Genomic DNA, 5,000 nt, shown 5'->3' with positions numbered 1-5,000 from the left:
AATAATATCGCGTGAAAAAAGAGATGAAAAACAATAGAAAACAGTCACAAGTTGAGGTCAAAGGTGAAGCGAAGTTATGAAGCATGCACGTGCGAGTGAGAGCGCCATTACTGTGACGCTGAACATTTAGGGATAGGTAAAAGAAACACAAATAATCATAAACTTCTTGGGTTAAAAGAAGAGAATGGAAGTGATTGGAAGAACAAATGGTGTGAAATGTACTTAAATATCATGAGTGGGGGTAGTAAACACATAAGCAACAAATATCCTCGGCTAGATGAAGGAAATGGAAGTGGTGGAAGGAACGGGATATATCAGCAAAGGTGGAAAAAAAGTTGTGATGGAGGTGCTGTGGTGGTTGTGGTGGTTGTGGACGGCAGGAGACATTACACGTACCTGAGTATCAGCAAAGGTGGGAAAAAGTTGTAACGGAGCTCTTGAGTTGGTTGTGTGGGTGTGAGCGAAGCAGCAGCGAGGGTCGACAAGAGGCAAGAGCACCAGCACGTCCGCCTTTTAGCAGGGCCGCGCGTTTACTACTGCCTGGTGCCTGCCCGCCGCACGCCACTGTTGCCAGATGTTATGCACAGAAGAGAATTACGAAAATAGCGGTAGGTATAACTAAAGCTCACGTCCCACACACCACGATGAGAAGCGAACGCCGCACGATTGAGCATGATGGACTTTTTGCATAATCGCTGACAAATCTCTGGCTCACGACAGCCGGCAGACAGTCACACGACAGCTGTGAGATGGGCACACGATATTACTTAGATTATAACGAGTATAGGATGACCATCTAACGATATACCGTGTTGCTATCAATCATTTTTCACAATTCCAGTACGACTCTACGATGGTCACACGACTCACACGATAAAGATGTTACTCGAAGATACACCGATTACAACAGGATGACGAACGACAACACACAACCACAGGACAACTGAACGAATTACACGAATGCCGCCCGACAAACATAAATGCGACACGAACGTTTTTTTCTACAATTCACGCCTATATAATTATAAATTGTGGGCTCCACACCTGGCCGTCACAGTTCCACACCAGCATTCACCGACGTCACAGCGTCGCATCCAATGCAACATGGCCCTTCCCATGACTCTCCTTTGCAGGACATGCCTTGCCACACCCCCCTCTTTCCACTTGGAGGACATGCCTGGCCACATGGCTCTTCCTACTCCTCCCCAGCAGGACACCGATGAGTACTACACGGATGAACTTGAAATGAATAATCTGCTGATCAACAACCTCAAGATTTACTTTAATTTAATCCACCTGCTCAACATTGATCAGAACAAAATTAGAAGTGATCGTGGATTGTATGGCCACTACCACCAACTTCTGCCACACCTCCAAGAATATGACCCTGATTCTACAGATATTATCTGCTGGTCGACCATGCTATGTTCAATGAAATATTGCAGCGAATTACACTTCAAATAAGTATATAGACAAGACACAAATTGGAGGAAGGCAATGGAATCAGGGCTACGTTTGGCCATACACTGCGCTTCATGGCCACAAGGGAGACCTACAAAAACCTTCATTGACTTATCGTGTTAATCATGTTATCATCGTCCAAGACTCGATTTGCAGTTGTGATTGACACCGGTATATCGTGTAATTTTTGTGGTAGGTTCATTATGTTATCGTTCCACCATCGTTCAGGTTTCGGTCGGTTATCGTGCTATCATCTGGATTGTCGTAGTTTTTGGAGGACACTAATACGATAACCATGCAACAACTACAATGAATGCCACGCGACAATCACAGGAACGTACACCGTTAGCGATGCGAGAGGTTTATAGTGGTTTTTAATTTATTTATTATTTTTTTACGATGAATCCCGCGTCCCACGCAGCATGATGAGAGGCGAACGCCGCACGATTGAGCATGATTTGCACTTTTTGCACGATAATCGATGAATCCCACGGCTCACGACAGCCCCCAGACAGTCACACGACAGCTGTGTAATGGACGCACGATATTGCTAAGATTACAACGTGCATAGGACGACCATTTAACGATATACCGTGTTGCTATCAATCATTTTTCACAATTCCAGTATGACACAAGCACGATGGTCACACGACCCACACGATAAAGATGAGATGTTACTTGAAGGTACATCGATAACAGTACGATGTCTTACGAAAACAGGCAACCACAGGACGATAACTAAACTACCTGCCTCATCCTGTATTTCCTCATTACTGTGACGAAATATTTTAACAGAAATAAATAAATACACAAATAAATGAATAAATAAATAAATGAATAAATGAATAAATAAATAAATAAAATATATATATATATATATATATATATATATATATTTTTTTTTTTTTTTTTTACAGGAATGAGGAAACGCAGCATGAGGCAGGTAGGTGAAAAAAAAAAGTGTGACAGAGTACAAATGAAAAAGATGAGTCACAAAGATTGTGATGGTAGGGTGGGTGGAAGGAAGATGGCTTGTGACAAGGTAGGTAAAGATGGCAGGGTAGGTAAAAAGATATTTTCATTTTCCCTTATTAAAAAAAAAAAAAAAAAAAAATAGAAAAGAAAACTGTGTTATTAGTATGTCTTATTCACCACGAATTTCAAGATTCTTGGAGTAGCAACACTGACGCAGGAAGCATCACAAACACATTAACTTATGAACAACCAAACCAAAAAGCAAGAAAAAACAATGACAATATTTTTTTATTGATTTGAAGCGGGTAATGAAGAGAAATGGCAAGATATTAGCGAAACAAGCTTGACAAGATGAACACACAATTCTAAACACTATTGTCTCTGTTTCCTGCAATAGGTTATCGTTAAACACCAACTCCCCGTGAGCAGGTGTGTTGCCGCCCCGCCCCGCCCCACTGGCCGCTCCCCGCACCTCACCCAGCCAGCCAACCAGTGAGAGAGAGAGAGAGAGAGAGAGAGAGAGAGTCAACCATTACAGCTATCCCCACCTCCCTGCCCGCTGCCCACTCAGTCCCCCCACACACTACAGGAGTAACACAAGACTGATGGCTCCTGTAGATGACCACGCTGCTATTATCACCTTCTGGACACGATGATAATGGCCGGGGTGGAATGGGACGCACCTTTATGACACTCAATATACTCTCATATTTTTTCTCTTTTTATTCTTATAATTCTATACTTTTTTCTCTGATTCAGTGCACGAGACTTGCTTTTCCCTCAGGATTAATCAGAGTGATGGACAAAACTACGAGCGTCACCATGATTAGAAGGGAAAAAAGGGGGAAAAATTTGCGAGGTTAAAGAAAAAATCGTGTTTCGTTTAGTGAAGGGAAATTGTCTTCCTTCTTCCATTTCGTTCAGGACTTCCAGTGTAAACAGTCGTTCGTCTGTCTGCCTGTCTGTCTGCCTGTCTCGTCTGTCTTGCCTGCCTGTCTGTAGTGTGTGTGTGTGTGTGTGTGTGTGTGTGTGTGTGTGTGTGTGTGTGTGTGTGTGTGTGTGTGTAATTCACCTCGGTCGCCTACTGGTCACCCAGCCAGTCTTTCCCATTACGGAGCGAGCTCAGAGCTCATAGACCGATCTTCGGGTAGGACTGAGACCACAACACACTCCACACACCGGGAAAGCGACGCCACAACCCCTCGAGTTACATCTCATACCTATTTACTGCTAGGTGAACAGGGGCCACACATTAAGAGGCTTGCCCATTTGCCTCGCCGCACCGGGAACCCGGCCCTCTCGATTGTGAGTCCAAGCGTGCTAACCACTACACTACGCGGTGTGTGTGTGTGTGTGTGTGTGTGTGTGTGTGTGTGTGTGTGTGTGTGTGGAGGTGGGATATGTATGTTAAATTTTACGTATGTGTGTATGTTTGTTTATCTCAGCCTGTCTGTCTTTGTGTGTGTGTGTGTGTGTGTGTGTGTGTGTGTGTGTGTGTGTGTGTGTGTGTGTGTGTGTGTGTGTGTGTGTGTGTGTGGGTGTGTGTGTGTGTGGGTGGGTGGGTGGGTGGGTGGTGTGGGTGTCTTTTTTGACGATTATTCTGTCTTTTTTCTCTGTGTATCATTCTCTCTCTCTCTCTCTCTCTCTCTCTCTCTCTCTCTCTCTCTCTCTCTCTCTCTCTCTCTCCCTAGCCTCTCCCTCACACAACAGACAAACAACGACAAGGAGACAAGATTGAGAGGCCTCCAGCTCATCCTAACTTATAATTACCACCACAAACACACACGGCACGCCATTACCAGCGCCATTAAGTTTCCGGATTGCCAACTAGCGGCGGAGAGAGTGAGGTCGGTCAGGCAGACGAGGCGAGGATGGCAGGGGTGGAGCCAGGGCCGGTCGGGAGCTCATGGGGGGAGGAGTCAGGGGGCTCAGAGGATGGAAAGGGACTGTGTTAAGGGCACGAGGCAGGGATGAATGAAGGTGCCTAGAGTGATATCATTAGTAATTTGGCAAGTTTGATTCTCCAGGGAAATCACATACCTGCAGACACACACACGCACTGACAGACACAGGCACATTAGGGCGTGATCTAGGTGGTGCTGTGAGTTGTTAGGCCTACACGTGGCTGTCCTTGTTATGAAACCTATCGGCCTTTATATAGAAGGGAAACTGGCCAAGGAAAAAAATAAAAAATAATAAATAGATAGATAGATAAATGAATAGAAGATAGATAAGTTAAATTCAAGCATACTGAGACAGACACAGACACACACCAAGAGTTGAGTTAAAAAGGCAAAAAGGAAGAGGTTAGAAAAGGAAAAAACGGATCACGAATTATAATGCACAAAAATTAAAAGAAAATAATTGTTCGTTCATAAGTAAAAAAAAGTTAAAAGGTTCATTTTTTTTTAAAGAAAAAGAAAATTTGTTCCTAAGTAAAAAATAAAAAATAGAGGTTAAAAAAAAAGCTTCGTTAGCTAAAAGAAAAAACAGAAAATTGTTCGAAAATAAAAAAAATGAAAAGGTAAAAAGTTTCATTAGTTTTGAAGGAAAAAAGAAAAACG

The 5,000-nt window shown here is 43.4% G+C and overlaps 1 protein-coding gene across 1 annotated transcript in view; it reads right to left on the bottom strand.

The window, feature by feature from the left end:
• LOC123508366 (FAD-dependent oxidoreductase domain-containing protein 2-like) overlaps window positions 1-527 on the bottom strand; it is a 91,375-nt gene extending 90,848 nt beyond the window's left edge. Inside the window, exon 1 of the mRNA XM_045262020.1 lies at window positions 397-527. The gene's annotated coding sequence lies outside the window, so the exon portion shown is untranslated. The remainder of the gene's footprint in view (window positions 1-396) is intronic.
• Between the last annotated feature and the right edge of the window lie 4,473 nt (window positions 528-5,000).

This window comes from Portunus trituberculatus, chromosome 24 (assembly GCF_017591435.1).
Source record: "Portunus trituberculatus isolate SZX2019 chromosome 24, ASM1759143v1, whole genome shotgun sequence".
In the NCBI taxonomy this organism is placed as follows: Eukaryota; Metazoa; Arthropoda; class Malacostraca; order Decapoda; family Portunidae; genus Portunus; species Portunus trituberculatus.
Note: the sequence above shows the minus strand (reverse complement) of the source record. Positions and strands in the feature narration are given on the sequence as shown.